This window comes from Ceratotherium simum, chromosome 23, assembly GCF_057802395.1.
Source record: "Ceratotherium simum simum isolate JZ-2026a chromosome 23, ASM5780239v1, whole genome shotgun sequence".
NCBI classification, from domain to species: domain Eukaryota; kingdom Metazoa; phylum Chordata; class Mammalia; order Perissodactyla; family Rhinocerotidae; genus Ceratotherium; species Ceratotherium simum.
In genome coordinates this window covers 45014199-45032014 of record NC_141922.1, presented here as the reverse complement: position 1 = coordinate 45032014, position 17816 = coordinate 45014199, and the positions used below count along the sequence as shown (strand labels likewise).

At 37.2% G+C, this 17816-nt stretch overlaps 1 protein-coding gene across 6 annotated transcripts in view; it reads right to left on the bottom strand.

Moving 5' to 3' along the window:
- TRIQK (triple QxxK/R motif containing) overlaps positions 1 to 5638 on the bottom strand; it is a 79227-nt gene extending 73589 nt beyond the window's left edge. For 2 of the 6 annotated variants that reach the window (XM_087447668.1, XM_087447669.1), the window contains exon 1: positions 5521 to 5638. The gene's annotated coding sequence lies outside the window, so the exon portion shown is untranslated. Of the gene's footprint in view, positions 1 to 5298; positions 5464 to 5520 lie in introns of those variants that run through there. The other 4 variants (XM_087447663.1, XM_087447664.1, XM_087447662.1 and 1 more) reach the window with 3 other exon arrangements.
- Positions 5639 to 17816: the final 12178 nt, after the last annotated feature.

Here is a 17816-nt window from a genome sequence, read left to right as displayed (position 1 = left end):
TGTACCTTCTACCTGGTAAAGGTTATAAACTGAAATCCACAGTTAGGATTTTGCCATAGGTATCCATATAATTCATTACTCTACACCCTGCAATATTTGAATATTTTTAATATTCTAAGTATATAAAAAACGTTCTTTGGATTAAATCATCTCCTTTTTGTCTCTGCCAAAATTTTAAGTTGTTCAATGTAATTGGTCTGCTACTTTTGCAACTATGTCACTACGTAATACTACTACAGAAGAACTAAGCTACTTTATTCTTGCTGTCATTCCCCATGTTCAGTGGCTTGAAAACTATGAAATTGACAAGGTCCTCTCATTTATGGAACTGTCTCCACCTTCTTATTCAGCAAAACAGTTTGTTAAACCTCTTGAGTACACAGTATTTATCTTTCTATTGTTGTTTAACATTTCAAAAGAGGTAAACTAAGAAATCATCTTTTCTTTTTCATGAAAACATATACCCATGTCACTCTATTATTGTAAAGACACAACATTTCTATCACATAAGAAAGGATTAAGTGTATGTAATAGGTATGAAAAGATGTAGCTCTAGGACTCTATGATCCTTATCTGTTCAGTAAGACATGTCTTGAGGATATCAAACATGATAAAATATGTGTCACTTATTTTACATTAATATCATTTTAGTCCATCTGGGAGAATACCAAAAAAAACTATATTCTTTTTGTTTTGTTTTGTTTTGTTTTTGTTTTTTGTTTTTGTTTTGTGAGGAAGATCAGCCCTGAGCTAACATCCACGCTAATCCTCCTCTTTTTGCTGAGCAAGACCGGCTCTGAGCTAACATCTATTGCCAATCCTCCTTTTTTTCCTCCCCAAAGCCCCAGTAGATAGTTGTATGTCATAGTTGCACATCCTTCTAGTTGCTGTATGTGGGACGCGGCCTCAGCATGGTCGGACAAGTGGTGCGTCAGTGCGCTCCTGGGATCCGAACCCGGGCCGCCAGTAGCAAAGCGTGCGCACTCAACTGCTAAGCCACGGGGCCGGCCCAAAAACTATATTCTAAGCAATATTTTTCATAAGACTTTCATACTTAAGAGCCAAATCCATTGATATCAAAAACATAGATATATATGAACAAAGACTAGGAGAAAATCTGGCCTAGCCTTATGTTTCTACATGGAGGAACTTCCACTGGAGCAGTGGTTATCAGTGGAGATGCTTATGGCATGGGAGTAGGGAAAAGAAATTCTTCATTGAGTTGGTGGACCTCCACATTTAACAATATTTAGCATCCCTAAACTTCACGGTCCCAAAAGCCAGTAACCTCTCCTTTAAAGACACGGTAATAATTTAAAAACACCCGCACATACTTCAAATGGCCCAAAGGTATCACCCAGAATGAAAACCAGAGCACTAGATTAACAGTCCTGGCCTCAGATCCCACTCCTTATTCACAGCTTCCCAAAAGGAGAGTTAATTGATCAGTGGCTGAAATCCATTGGTCCACGTTACTCCAATGGGTAGAGATAACCTATTATAAACATGTAAACACTAAAGGTTTACCTTCTTTTACTTCCTTCTCTGCCCTAGACCATGCAGAGCAGTACTTCTGGGTAAGCGTATCTGTTCTGCAAACGGAAACCTCTCAGCTGGACTAAAGTCTGGGTTCTGAGAAGGAGCGGAGGTGGAAGGGGACAGGAAGTACTAGCACTCACCTTTGGTCTCCCATCTAACACACTATGCCCAGTCAGCTCTTTGGTAACAAAGCTGATATTGGAATCTCCACCTGTCTGTTTAAAGGCTCAAGAGAAAGAAAGAGATATTATTTATTGAGCCCCTAAAAACTTCAATTCCATTAGAATGCTCTCTCTAATCCATTTGCTTTTATTCCAGCTCCTCCACCAGAAATGAGTTGAGTAAAGAAAGGAACAGTCAAATACTAAATAGTTCAAATAAAATTATAAGTGCTAAAGAAACAACAGGTGCTCCTATATACTCTTATGCTTATTATAAAAGCAATATATTTTTCCTTTTTCAATGTTTTCCTTATCTAATGATAATATTTACTACAGATGCCCATTTTTATTGATAAAGCTAGATAAAGGAACTTTAGCAAAGAAAATAACTCTGTTTACAGCCTTTTATTTTATTTATTTATTTATTTAGCTGAGGAAGATTGGCCCTGAGCTAACATCTGTGCCCATCTTCCTCTATTTTGTATGTAGTATGCAGATGAGTGGTGTAGGTGCGCACCCGGGAACCAAACCCAGGCCACCAAAGCAGAAAGCACCAAACTTAACCACTAGGCCACCAGGCTGGCCCCACACAGCCTTTTATTTTAATATAGAAATCAGGAAAAGAGCCACAGTGGAACCAACCACAATATTTTTTAGCCATGGAAAATTAAAATGTTATAAAGATCATTCACTTAAGTTGAAGAAAAAAGTTCTAAGAGTCAGGTAGCGATATTCTAGTGGCATATACCAAATGTAATCAGCTTGTCTTTGTCCAAAATGGACTTTAGTAGAAGTTTATGTATTTAATGCTTATCTCAAAAATACAATTTAACATTTTCCAAAAATATCTGAAAATAATTTCTCTTTTCACCTGCTTAAATATAACAGTATTCTTTAAGAGAATGATCAAAGGGCATCTGGAATGGAATACAGCTTACGTGGTTTGAAAGGCAGCAACAATTTATTGATCATTGGTATTTTTTGTTAGTAAAATGCTAAAAATAATAATAATAATATTAGCTGAAGACCTTGAACTTAGTAAGCTATGGTAAGATACATTGTGGAAAAAAGGAAAAAGACACAACTCTGCTCCCAGCTGTGTAGCTTTGGGTATAAGTTATTCAGTCTCTCTTTAGGGTGAGGAAAAGAGGGAGAGTAATTTTCTTATCCCTCAAGAAGTTGATTGAAAACAGGTGTTCTTAGACAACCAACCAGCTGGGAGAGAATATTTGCAAAACATACATCTGACAAGGGGTTGATCTCCATAATATATAAGAACTCACACAACTGAACAACAAAAAAACAAACAACCCGATCAAAAAATGGGCAGAGGAAATGAACAGACACTTCTCCAAGGAAGATATACAGATGGCCAATAGGCACATGAAAAGATGCTCAACATCACTAATCATCAGGGAAATGCAAATCAAAACAACACTAAGATACCACCTCACGCCCGTTATAATGGCTATAATCACCAAGACAAAAAACAACAAATGTTGGAGAGGATGTGGAGAAACAGGAACCCTCATACACAGCTGGTGGGAATGCACATTGGTGCAGCCTCTATGGAAAACGGTATGGAGATTCCTCAAAGAATTAAAAATAGAGATGCCCTATGATCCAGCCATCCCACTACTGGGAATCTATCCAACGCACCTGAAATCAACAATCCAAAGAGGCTTATGCACCCCTATGTTCATTGCAGCATTATTCACCATAGCCAAGAAGTGGAAGCAACCTAAGTGTCCCTCGACTGACGATTGGATTAAGAAAATGTGGTATATATATACAATGGAATACTACTCAGCCATAAAAAAAGACAAAATCGTCCCATTTGCAACAACATGGATGGGCCTGGAGGGTATTATGTTAAGTGAAATAAGCCAGAAAGAGAAAGACAAACACTGTATGATCTCACTCATATGTGGAATATAAACCAACACATGGACAGAGAAAACTGGACTGTGGTTACCAGGGGCAGTGGGGGTGGGCACAAGGGGTGAAGGGAGTCATATATATGGTGATGGACAAACAAAAATGTACAACCCAAAATTTCACAATGTTAGAAACCATTAAAACATCAATTAAAAAAAAAACAGGTGTTCTTAATCCAGGGTCCACTTATGCTTCAAATTGTGTTTCTTTCTAAGGGGAGAGTCAATAGCTTTCCTTGTCTTCTCAAAGTGGTATACAACACAAAAAAGGTCATTCCTCGTTGGATTAGAAGGTAATGTTTCCCAATCCTTTCAGGTTGCTATGTACATTCTTGAAAAAACCCAGTGAAGTCAAGGGGAAAAAAAGTACCATGCAAGACATTTCAGGTGCTACCTAACCAGAACTAACACAGAATCAATAACAGATAGATGAATGGGTTTCTTCCCCATTTCTAAATAACCAAAAAAAAAGAAGAAATCACTGGACGTTTGAAAATACTTTAAGGTGAATGATCATACTTACATGTGTTTACAAACTCAGATCATATAGAAAAGAAGATACATTTAATGTGTAATCAGTAACACTTTACATCTGTGTAGATCATTAACACTTTCACAATCAATTATTCCTCATTTTTTAGGAACAAAGGGCACATAAGTATCCCCACTTTACAGATGAGAAAACAGTTATGAGGGTCATTGCCCAAGGACAAACATTTCCTAACCCTGCCAGTTTCCTGACTTCTGGACCAAGATTCTTCCCAGTGTTAAGAAGCAGTACAAGCTTCCTTCTTGGGGATTTATACAGTAAACCTAGCAGAAGGAAGTAAAAGCAGACTTTTAGCTCCTTTGTGTTTTCTCTCTGGAATGTTTGTTCTGCTGAATCATTTGGGGCCTGCTGATTATGAGGAAAGACGAGATTTGAAATGGTTATCTGTGGTTACCATCTCATGGTTAATCATTAAAAACGGGCCAATGAAGCCAAAAAAGGGCTTTATAAGCTTAGTATCACCCCTCCACAGTAGGGACTGAAAAGATCATCTATTGGGGCCTGTCCAATAATAAACTGCATCAAGTTCCTGAGAAGCTCATTGTGCTTAAACAAGCAGCAGCGAGAAAAAGAATTCCAAGCAGAAGAAAGCAGATCTCCACACCCCTTTTCCTAGCCATCCACGTGGACACCATCACCTTGTGGGTTCAGGGAGTCCCCAAGCGCCAGGAAAAGACCACCCCCACACACAACAGTAAAGCCACCTGATGCTGCCTGAAGCTCTTCTCTGCAAACGTTTTGGTCTGCAGATACTCGTTCCTTAAGAAGGGGAGGCGGGGAAAAGTGTGGAGAGGAGCAACACGAGAGAGGGAAGCCTGAGCAGGAATTACAGAGCCAGAGAGCTGGACAGTGAAATAAATGGACGCGACCTAACTGACAGCACAAGGGAGCCAATCGCTAGCCGAGCGGAAGGCCTCGGAGGTGGGAGGAGCTAAGGCTTGCAGGGCCCAGCAGGCCGCGCCAGACACGCTGGCAGGGCGGGAACCGCGCGTTCCTTAGCAACCGAGGCGGCCACGCCCACCCACCGCCTGAGCCCTGGCCCGCCATCCCCACCCCCACCGCGAGCGCCCTGCTCCCCGGGAAGACGTCCTTAAGTTATTACGCTACCTACTGGGTTTCCTGGGCTCTGGGTTTCCTGGGCTCCGGGTTCCTCCTCTTCCACAGCCTCCCTCCGCCCAGCCCGCCCAAGTGCCGCTCTCAGGGGCGGACCGACCGCCTCCTAAACGCTTTCGGGGGCTCGCTAAGGAGGTGGGCCCGCTTTCAGTCGCGGATCCCTAGCTTCCCGGGCAGGGCCTCCCCAACACCCCCGCCCTCGCCGGACACACACACACACCTCAGCTCAGCCAAGGCAAGGGCCGACAAACTTCGTGTCCGGCTGGCAATGTTGCTGTCCACGGTCCTATCACTCAGAGGCAGGGGCGGGACGAGCCGGCTGCACACCCCAACTCCCAGAGGGCGGGACGGAAGAGAGGCGGGGCTCGACGTAAAGGGGCGTGGCAAGCCCTCAGCCTGCGCTCCGATTGGTCGGTCTGTCTCCCGCCTCTGCGCGGGTCCTAGACCCAAACGCGCGGGCCCTGCGGCCTGCCTTCGTTTCGAGGCGAGTCCCAGGCTCTAATACCTGACTCACAAAGTGACTGTAGAAATTAAAAATCAGGACTTGTTTTATAAATGTAAACCACAAAAATGCGTCATTTTGATTCTTGAACCCTTCCCATTTAAACACATGCACGTACTCCCCATACACACTCTGGGGCGCATCCGTAGGAGCAAGTATGAACTGTCTCTGAAAACAATATTGTTTGCAGATTCAAACTTTCAACAGGAGATTAATCAATTTAGGAAAGATGATTCCTGAAACATGACCAACAACTAAGGTTTGGAGGTATGTCCAGGTGCCAGTCTTCGCATCTACAAAATGGGCAGGAAATATTAAGATTTTAGTTATTATTTGGAAAGCATTTGACAATTGAATGATTTATACCTTATACTAATGTAATCCTCACAACACCCAATGAGATGTTTTTATCCACAGCCTATGCACAATGAAACTGAGGCTCAGAGAGGTTACATTTATTCAATCATTCAACAAATGAAAAAGTGCCTGCAGTCATTATTTTTATTCTGTGATAAATTGAATTTAAAATTCTTGCAAAAAATTATGCGACTTTCCATTTAATTTTTCTCTTGCTCAAGTATAAGTCACTTTCCACTAGGACAGCCGATCAAAGCTTTAAAAAAAAAAAGCCCTTGAGAAAGGAAATAGCATACAAAAGAACTGAAACAAGTATAGACTAACTAGAAGATTCTCTGAAATCTCTCAGGATATCAGGGCCAGAAATTGAATCCAAAGTGTAATTTTATTTTCTGTCCTCCTAAATCATTTGCTGGTCTCCAGTTTCTGTCCTAGAAATAAAGGTAGAGTTAAATGAGATTATCTTAGTACTCAACCAGATTTGTGTGTGTGTGGCTTTAAAATAGTGAAACCCTTTTTCCTTTTATATTAAACCAATACTCGGAAGTGTTTATCTTGTCAGATACAGTAGTAGTAAGAAAAGAAAAGAACACAATACCTTTGGACAAGTGTTTTGAGATTCAATTAAAATGTCCACCATTCTGTGATAAAATTGTTGGAATAAAAGAAACATTCCAAATACAAATGATTTTATTCTCTTGTCTTGCTGAATTTCCAAATTCTTTTGCAAGCTTGCTAACTATGGATACCTCTGTACAAAAATTTCTTGATTTGCATGACTCATTATGTTTCTTTAATCTTTTAAAAATATTTGGTTTTAGACTAAAAAGAAAGAGCTATGATTGTATATTAATAAGTACATTATATAAATACTGTAAGATTTAAATAAAAGTGGTGAATTATTTATTTGAATCCTTTTTCAATTGCATATTCAAATAAGTACAGCAAATGCATTTGTTTGAATATTCTCACATATGGATTTAAATAAATGTATTGTATGCATGTAAATGTGTAATCACTGAAATAAACACAGCTGTATATTCCCCATATGTATAGCTCCAGATGTTTGAAGCACACATTCAAATTTCTGTAACTCTACACCTTGGTGTCTAGTTAAACATCCAGTAGAAAATATGGTGCTACATACGCATTCTAAAACTATGTCCGCAGTGAGGAAATAAGATTAGAACAGTGAATAATGAGTCTCTGCCACTGAATTTCTTCTCTTGAACATATCCTTATGAGATAGCTTGTCCTGGCAAGTTGTTCTGCAAGCAGTTTACCGATCTATAAAATGGGCACTAGCCATCTTACCCTACATGAATATGACTATTGCAAAGTAGTCTTGCAAGCATCTTTCAAAATAATTAAACTCCAAAAAATAATGTTTCTAGTTAACTTTTAATACTCTCCACTTTTGGAATAGGAGAGTTTCATGTTATCCACGCCTCAATTATTTATTTTTCAACTTACGCTTCTCCTCCAATACTTGGAACATATATAATTTGAAATTTCCCCAAAGTCACAACTGTATATTAGAAGAATTATGACGAACAAACTAATCAAATATGAAATACAGTATACCTTCGGGACATTGAACAAGAAGTAAATGGTTTAATGTAAAATTAAAACATTCAGATGTATGTTATGAATATGCTTATTTCTTTACCATATAATGACAGATATACTATTTATTTAAATTTGTGGTAAGCTGAAATATAAACTAGAATCTAATAATTCTATGCTCTAACACCTTTGGTCCAGATGAATATGCGTACACTTTGAAATTTCCGGGAACCAATTTGAATCATTTGCAGAAATCATGATTCTGTCAAAAAAGTATGTGAAATTCATTGATGTATTAAGTGATACAAGATCAACTTACTTAATCTTGTTCAGCAGTACTTTGCCTTAAATTTTAAAAGCTGAATTATCCCATTTAGCTCTTTTAGTAGCTGGAATTGGTTCTCTAATAGGTCAAATCCACGTACTACTATTTCTATGCAGTTGTCCTAGAACAACATCAAGAGGGTGTTTAGGGTGAATTTTGTTTAAAACATTTAAAGAAATTATTTTTCATGTGAATTCCTTTAAGAAATCCCTGTGATCCTCAAATTCTGTGCTTGAAAGTCTTAGTTTTTGACCTATGGTACTATATTTAAACCACTTAATAAAACCTGAAAAATAAGTATGCTTTTCTTAAAGAAAAACTTCCTTTACAAAACTCAGAAAATTAATAAATCTTAAAAAATATTTTTCATTGATTTGTATAACGTTTGAAATTACAGTTATATAGCACATATATAGAATGAACTCCATGAAAGGAACTGACCTATGTTATTAAATATATATTTCAATGTTTGTTTGCTTTTTGAATAATTGAATGCAAGATTGTCTCTGAAATCTAGAAAAAAATATCTCAAAATATTCTTCAGATGATATCAAAACATACATAGAAGAATTATTTCATGTACATGGAATAAAGATGGGTCACATAATACAAATATTTTGAGGATATAATTTCAAATGTATAGCTGCCGCCTATTTCTCTAACTGGCAAATGACGTGTAGGTAAAAGGTATATCTTGTGGCCAATTGAAAACATTCAGATTTACTTTTTTTTTTCATTTTATTGAAAATTTAGTCCAATATGTCAATGAGTCTAAAACGTTTCTGAAATCAGGATGCAGCTTACAAGTAATTCAATGACAGCATTTTTCACCTTCTTAGGGGTACGTATAACCACAAGGGCCTTTCAGTTGATGGCCTCCTTATCTCCAGGTGGGGACTCAGTGATCCGTGCTGCTTTGCTCTTGTGCCTCTTCCCTCTCAAAACACAGCCTCTACATTCCTCACATCAGAGGACAAGAGCACCTGCAGTATCTCCTAAGAGTTTTCATTGCTGCAAAGCAGAATTGAGGTACAACATCTGGATGTACGCTTGTCACTCATTATTGGTAAGAGTCATCAATATTATATCCATTTAGTATCATGTTGATAAAAGCAATCTTCCTATGTTCCCCTCCCGCTGTGTATTACCACCACCTCCCCGCAGTTTCTCCAGCTCCAGTATTCCAGAGCCTCCTTACCAATGCTTCACTTGTTCTTTTGTTCATAGTCATTCATCACTTTTTAGTGTACTTTATACATAATTTACTTGTTTATTATGTGCATTGTTTATTATCTTTCTCCGCCTCAAGATTGTAAATTGCTTGAGGATAGAGATCCTGTCAATTTTATGAACTGATCTATCCCAATTCCAAGATCAGTGCCTAGCACATAATGGGCACTCAAGAAGTATTTTGTATTAAATTAATTGTTGTGCATAGCTGTGATTGTCTTGTTTAAATTCCTTATAATATTCTAGTGCATGAATATGCCACAATTTATATATCCGGTCTCCTGTTGTAGGGCTTTGGGGCTACTTTCATGTTTGTTCTGTAACAAGCAGTGTGGTTATAAACATTCTTATATGAATTTCCTGCTATAAATTTGCAAGAGTTTCTCTTTGCTTTATAATTAGGAATAGAATAACAGATTTGTAAAGCATGTGCACAATCTAAGTGAAAATATAATACCAAATTGTTTTCCCAAGGTGTTGTACTATTTTGCCCTCCTAAAAGAAGTATTTGTGAGATTCAAATGTATTGATCTTTTCAGAAAACCAAATTTTGGCTTTGTTAACTTTCTCTAATGTTTGTTTTCTATTTCATTGATTTCTGCTCTTATCTTTATTATTTCTTTTTTTCTACTAAATTTTCTTATTTTTCTATTCCTTAAGGTGGGAACTAAGATAATTGTTTAAACTTTTATACTTTAATAATGTAGGCATTTAAAGCTCGAAAATTACTTCTAAGGAGTGCTTTATTGATAGCCCATAAATTTTGAAATGTTGTGTTTTAATTAGCATTCATTTGGAAATATTTGTTGATTTCCCTTTCTGTGAGTTTTTCTCATACCATTGGGTTACTTATTTAGAATTGTGTTGTTCATTTTCCAAGTATTTGGGGGGTTTCTAAATATCTTATTGTTATTGACTTTTAATTTAATTCCATTGTTGTTAGAGAACATACTTGGTAAGATTTCAAACTTTTGAAAATTACTGAGACATTTTATAGCCTAACCTATGGTTTATCTTGATGATTTTTCCCAGTATACTTAAAAAGAATGTACATTTTGCAATTGTTGGATGTAGTGTTCCATAATTCCAGAATTAATAGTATATATTATTAAATTATTGCTAAGATTCATCAATATTTTATCCATTTAATATTACATATTAAGAGTGATCCCCTTATGCTCCTCCTTCACACTACCCCCAATTTTCTCCCCAACTCCAGCATTCCAGAGCTGGAGTTCACAGAGTTTTACATTTCAAACACAATACTTCTCATTTCCCATTCATACACTTCCCAAATGTAAGAACCTGAGAACAGTATAATCCCATTTATCTGCCCACTCCATCTTTTGTGTTATGTTGTCATATATGTTTCTCTTAAATGCATTATAAAACCTCAACCTAAAATGTAATTACTCTTGACCCAAATGGTCAGCTTTTTTAAAGGAAATTAGGAGAATTATTGTTTATACTTACTCATATATTTACCATTTCTGGTATTTCTTGTTCTTTCCTACATTTCCAGTGGTATCAAGTCCCTTCGCATTGCAGAATTAGTACTTTTTTTCTATCCTCTTCAACTTTCTCTCAAGTTTTCTTTCAACATAAAATATGAGATTATAAATGATTTTGTGTTTGTGTACATATGTGTGTATGTTTATTTCAAATAAAAATGGATACAAATAAACACACACATACATACACACAACTTTACCCTTGAACACTTTCTTTGGACTCAACAAAATATGTCTACACATTTCATTTATTTCTTGCAACATTTATCTGAATTTTTGTTTACTACCCCACGTCACCTTAAGAAATAAGGAAATTGGGGCTCAGGGAGATTATATTTTTAACAAGTGCTTTAAAAAGCCATTAAAGATTACTGTGCACTTTTTTTTTAATTAGCATGCATCTTCCCTAGCCTGATACTGTAACATTCAACGTTGATCATTCTCCTTCAATACTGTATAATGCTTCGCTCACTGTTGGGAACCACTTAGGTAGATCTTCAAAACTTATAATGAATAAATAAAAGAATGAATCCAGGATTTATATAGATGATATAGATATAGACATAGATACAGGTACAGGTACAGATATAGATATAGATACACACACACACACACACACACACACATATATGCTGGATCAAAAAATATAGTTAGAGTGCCTGTTTTTTTTAAATTTCTCCCACTCCCCACCCCCGCCTCTGGCAACCAACAACCTGTTCCCTGTATCTATGAGCTTGGTGTGTGTTTTTTTTTAATATTCCACGTATAAGAGAGATTATACGGTATTTGTCTTTCTCTCTCTGACTTCTTTCACTTAGTACAATGCCCTTGATGTCCATTCACGTTGTTGCAAATGGCAAGATTTCATACTTTTTTATGGCTGAAGAATATTCCATTGTATATATAAAACACATTTTCTTTATCCATTCATCTATCAATGGACACTGAGGTTGTTTCCATATCTTGGCTATTTTAAATAATGCTGCAACGAACATTGGAGTGCACATATCTTTTCGAGGTAGTGTTTTCATTTTCGTTGGATAAATACCCAGAAATGGAATTGCTGCATCATATGGTAGTTTTATTTTTAATGTTTTGAGGAACTTCCATACTGTTTTCCATAGTGGCTGCACCAATTTATATTTAGCCAAAGCAATCTTGAGAAAGAAGAGCAAAGCTGGAGGCATCACACTCCCTGATTTCAAACTATGTTACAAAGCTGTATAATTAAAACAGTATGGTATTGGCATAAAAACAGGCAAATAGATCAAAGGACAAGAATAGAGAGCTCAGAAGAAACCCACACATATATGGTCAACTAACTTATGCCAAAAATCCAAGAATATACAATGGGGAAAGGATAGTCTCTTCAATAAGCAGTATTCAGAATTAGTATTTTTTTATAGTCCAGGTGTGTTGGTGATATTTTCTCTCAGCTTTTTTTTTTTTTTTTTTTAATTTTTTGTTTATTGCGGTAACGTTGGTTTATAACATTGTAAAAATTTCAGGTGTACATCATTGTACTTCTATTTCTGCATGGACTACATCATGTTCACCACCAAAATACTAATTACAACCCATCACCACACACATGTACCGAATTATCCCTTTCACCCTCCTCCCTCCCCCCTTCCCCTCTGGTAACCACCAATCCAATCTCTGTCCCTATGTGTTTGTTTATTGTTGTTATTATCTACTACTTAATGAAGGAAATCATACGGTATTTGACCTTCTCCCTCTGACTTATTTCACTTTGCATTATACCCTCAATGTCCATCCATGTTGTCACAAATGGCTGGATTTCGTCGTTTCTTATGGCTGAGTAGTATTCCATTGTGTATATATACCACAGCTTCTTTATCCATTCGTCCCTTGATGGGCACTTAGGTTGCTTCCAAGTCTTGGCTATCGTGAATAAGGCTGCAATGAACACAGGGGTGCATGTACCTTTACAAATTGGTGTTTTCAAGTTCTTTGGATAAATACCCAACAGTGGAATAGCTGGATCATATGGTAGTTCTATCGTTGATTTTTTGAGGAATCTCCATACTGTTTTCCATAGTGGCTGCACCAGTTTGCACTCCCAACAGCAGTGTATGAGAGTTCCCTTCTCTCCACATCCTCTCCAACACATGTTGTTTCCTGTCTTGTTAATTATAGCCATTCTGACGGGCGTGAGGTGATATCTCATTGTAGTTTTGATTTGCATTTCCCTGATAGTTAGTGATTTTGAACATCTTTTCATGTGTCTCTTGGACATCTGTATATCTTCTTTGGAGAAATGTCTGTTCAGGTCTTTTGCCCATTTTTTAATTGGGTTGGTAGTTTTTTTGTTGTTGAGATGCATGAGTTCTTTATATATTTTGGAGATTAAGCCCTTATCAGATGTATGGTTTGCAAATATCTTCAACCAATTGTTAGGTTGTCTTTTCGTTTTGTTGATGGTTTCCTTTGCTGTGCAGAAGCTTTTTAGTTTGATGTAGTCCCATTTGTTTATTTTTTCTATTGTTTCTCTTGCCCGGTCAGATGTGGTGTTTGAAAAGATGTTGCTAAGACCGATGTCGAAGAGCGTACTGCCTATGTTTTCTTCTAGAAGTTTCACAGTTTCAGGTCTTACATTCAAGTCTTTAATCCATTTGGAGTTAATTTTTGTGTATGGTGTAAGGTAAGGGTCTACTTTCATTTTTTTGCATATGGCTATCCAGTTTTCCCAACACCATTTGTTGAAGAGACTTTCTTTTCCCCAATCTATGTTCTTGGCTCCTTTGTCAAAGATTAGCTGTCCATAGATGTGTGGGGTTATTTCGGTGGCTTCGATTCTATTCCATTGATCTGTGTGTCTGTTTTTGTGCCAGTACCATGCTGTTTTGGTTACTATAGCTTTGTAGTATATTTTCAAATCAGGGAGTGTGATACCTCCAGCTTTGTTCTTTTTCTCAGGATTCCTTTAGCTATTCGGGTCTTCTGCTGTTCCATATAAATTTTAGGATTCTTTGTTCTATTTCTGTGAAAAATGTTGTTGGAACTTTGATAGGGATTGCATTGAATCTATAGATGGCTTTAGGAAGTATGGACATCTTAACTATGTTAATTCTTCCAATCCAAGAGCACGGAATATCTTTCCATTTCTTGGTATCTTCTTCAATTTCTTTCAGAAATGTTTTATAGTTTTCGGTGTACAGCTCTTTCACCTCTTTGGTTAAGTTTATTCCTAGGTATTTTATTCTTTTTGTTGCAATTGTAAATGGGATGGTATTCTTAATTTCTCTTTCTGCTACTTCGTTGTTGGTGTACAGAAATGCAACTGATTTTTGTATGTTGATTTTGTATCCTGCAACTTTACCATATTCGTTTATTACTTCTAAAAGTTTTCTGGTGGATTCTTTAGGGTTTTCTATATATAAAATCATGTCATCTGCAAATAGTGACAGTTTCACTTCTTCCTTTCCAATTTGGATCCCTTTTATTTCTTTCTCTTGCCTGATTGCTCTGGCTAGGACTTCCAGTACTATGTTAAATAGGAGTGGTGACAGTGGGCATCCTTGTCTGGTTCCTGTTCTTAGAGGGATAGCTTTCAGTTTTTCACCATTGAGGATGATATTAGCTGTGGGTTTGTCATATATGGTCTTTATTATGTTGAGATACTTTCCTTCTATACCCATTTTATTCAGAGTTTTTATCATAAATGGATGCTGGATCTTGTCAAATGCTTTCTCTGCGTCTATTGAGATGATCATGTGATTTTTGTTCTTCATTTTATTAATGTGGTGTATTACGTTGATTGATTTGCGAATGTTAAACCATCCCTGCATACCTGGAATAAATCCCACTTGATCATGGTGTATAATCTTTTTAACGTATTGTTGTATGCGATTTGCTAGTATTTTGTTGAGGATTTTCGCATCGATGTTCATCAGTGATATTGGCCTGTAATTTTCTTTTTTTGTGTTGTCCTTGTCTGGTTTTGGTATCAGGGTAATGTCAGCTTCGTAGAATGAGTTAGGGAGCTTCCCCCCCTCCTCAATTTTTTTGGAAGAGTTTGAGAAGGATAGGTATTAAGTCTTCTTTGAATGTTTGGTAGAATTCACCAGGGAAGCCATCTGGTCCTGGACTTTTATTTTTGGGGAGGTTTTTGATTACTGTTTTTATCTCCTTACTGGTGATTGGTCTATTCAAATTCTCTACTTCTTCTTGATCCAGTTTTGGAAGGTTGTATGATTCTAAGAATTTATCCATTTCTTCCAGATTGTCGAATTGGTTGGCATATAGTTTTTCATAGTATTCTCTTATAATCTTTTGTATTTCTGAGGTGTCTGTTGTAACCTCTCCTCTTTCATTTCTGATTTTACTTATTTGTGCCTTCTCTTTTTTTCTTGGTGAGTCTAGCTAAAGGTTTGTCAATTTTGTTGATCTTTTCAAAGAACCAGCTCTTGGTTTTATTAATTTTTTCTGTTGTTTTTTTGGTCTCTATTTCATTTATTTCTGCTCTGATTTTTATTATTTCCCTTCTTCTACTGATTTTGGGCTTTGTTTGTTCTTCTTTTTCCAGTTCCTTTAGGTGCATTGTTAGATTGTTTATTTGAGAGTTTTCTTGTTTGTTGAGATAGGCCTGTATCGCTATAAACTTCCCTCTTAGAACCGCTTTTGCTGTATCCCATAAATTCTGGCATGACGTATTTTCATTTTCATTTGTCTCCAGGTATTTTTTGATTTCTTCTTTGATTTCTTCGTTAACCCAGTCGTTGTTCAGTAGCATTTTGTTTAATCTCCATGTATTTGTGGCTTTTCTGATTTTCTTCCTATAGTTGATTTCCAGTTTCATACCGTTGTGGTCAGAAAAGATGCTTGGTATTATTTCAATGTTCTTAAATTTATGGAGACTTGTTTTGTGGCCTAATATGTGATCAATCCTGGAGAATGTTCCATGTGCATTTGAAAAGAACGTGTATTCTTCGGTTTTTGGATGGAATGCTCTGTATATATCTACTAGGTCCATCTGTTCTAGTGTGTCGTTTAAGGCCAATGTTTCCTTATTGATCTTCTGTTTGGATGATCTATCCATTGGTATAAGTGGAGTGTTAAAGTCCCCTACTATTATTGTGTTACTGTCTATTTCTGTTTTTATGTCTGTTAATAATTGCTTTATATATTTAGGTGCACCTACATTGGGTGCGTAGATATTTACAAGTGTTATATCCTCTTGTTGGATTGTTCCCTTGATCATTATGTAATGCCCTTCTTTGTCTCGTTTTACAGTTTTTGTTTTAAAGTCTATTTTGTCTGATATGAGTACTGCTACCCCAGCTTTCTTTTCATTGCCATTTGCGTGGAGTATCTTTTTCCATCCCTTCACTTTCAGTTTGTGAGTGTCTTTAGGTCTGAAGTGTGTCTCTTGTATGCAGCATATATATGGGTCTTGTTTTTTTATCCAGTCAGCCACCCTATGCCTTTTAATTGGAGCATTTGGTCCATTGACGTTTAAAGTAGCTATTGATAAGTATGTACTTACTGCCATTTTTTAACTTCTTTTTTTTTTTCCTCAGTGTTTTAGTAGTCCTTCTCTGTTCCTTTCTCCTTCTATACAGAATTGATGGTCTCTTTAGTTTGACCTCTGTCTGAAAGCTCTACTCTTTACCTCCCCTCCTCCCTCCTTTCATGTTTTTGATATCATATCTAACCTCTTTTTTGTGCATTTGTGTCCATTACGTTCTAATCGTGGAAATAGATAATTTTTCCTATTTGTGGTCTTTTCTTTTCCCCTTAAATCAGTCCCTTTAACATTTCTTGTAACACTGGTTTCTTGGTGACAAACTCCTTTAATTTTTGCTTATCTGGGAAAATTTTGATCTCTCCTTCCATTTTGAACGATAACCTTGCTGGGTAGAGTATTCTTGGCTGTAAGTTTTTTCCTTTTAGCACTTTAAATATATCGTGCCATTCTCTTCTAGCCTGTAAGGTTTCGGCTGAGAAGTCAGCTGATAGCCTTATGGGGTTTCCTTTGTATGTAACTTGACATTCTCTTGTGGCTTTTAGGATTCTCTCTTTATCTTTAATTCTGGACATTTTGATTATGATGTGTCTTGGTGTGGGCCTCTTTGGGTTTATCTTGTTTGGGGCTCTCTGTGCCTCCTGTACCTGGATGTCTGTTTCCTTCCTTAGGTTAGGGAAGTTTTCATCTATTATTTCTTGAAATAGATTCTCTGCCCCCTTGTCTCGCTCTTCTCCTTCCGGGACACCTATAACACGGATGTTAGTGCGCTTGATGTTGTCCCAGAGGTCCCTTAGACTGTCCTCACTCTTTTGAATTCTTTTCTCTTTTACCTGTTCACCTTGGGTAATTTCTTCTAGTCTTTCTTCTAGCTCACAGATCCGTTCTTCTGTATCCTCTACTCTGCTTTTGAGTCCCTCTAATGAATTTTTCATTTCCAGTATTGTATTCTTCATTTCTGATTGGTTCTTTTTTATATCTTCCATTTCTTTGTTGACATTCTCACTGAGTTCATCTATTCTTCTCCCCAGATCAGTGAGCATCCTTAACACTCTTAGTTTGAACTCTCTGTTGGGTAGATTGCTCATTTCTGTTTCACTTAGTTCCTTTTCTGGGGTTTTGTCCTGTTCCCTTACTTGGAATGTATTCTTTTGCCTCCTCATTTTGCCTCTTTCCCTGTGCTTGTGTCTACGTATTAGGTAGGTCAGCTACATCTCCTGCTCTTGGATAGGTGACCTTATGTAAGTGATGCCTTAGGAGGCTTCCAGTATGCTTCCCTCAGTTCTCAATGTTCCAGGGGTGGCCCCTATGTGGGCTACGTGTGTCCTTCTATTGTGGCCTGTTAGCTCTCCCTATAGGCGCCCAGGGAGGCTGAGTTATGCTCCTGGCCAGCTGTTGTAATGCTCAGCTGCTTGTAGTTGTTGTGGGCCCTTCAGTCTCTTTATCAAGTGTGGGGAGCCCCAGCACAGTTGGCTGTAAGTTCTAATACCACATTTGTGTTGCAGTATTTCTTTTAAGTGAGTAGGCCCCCAGTGTG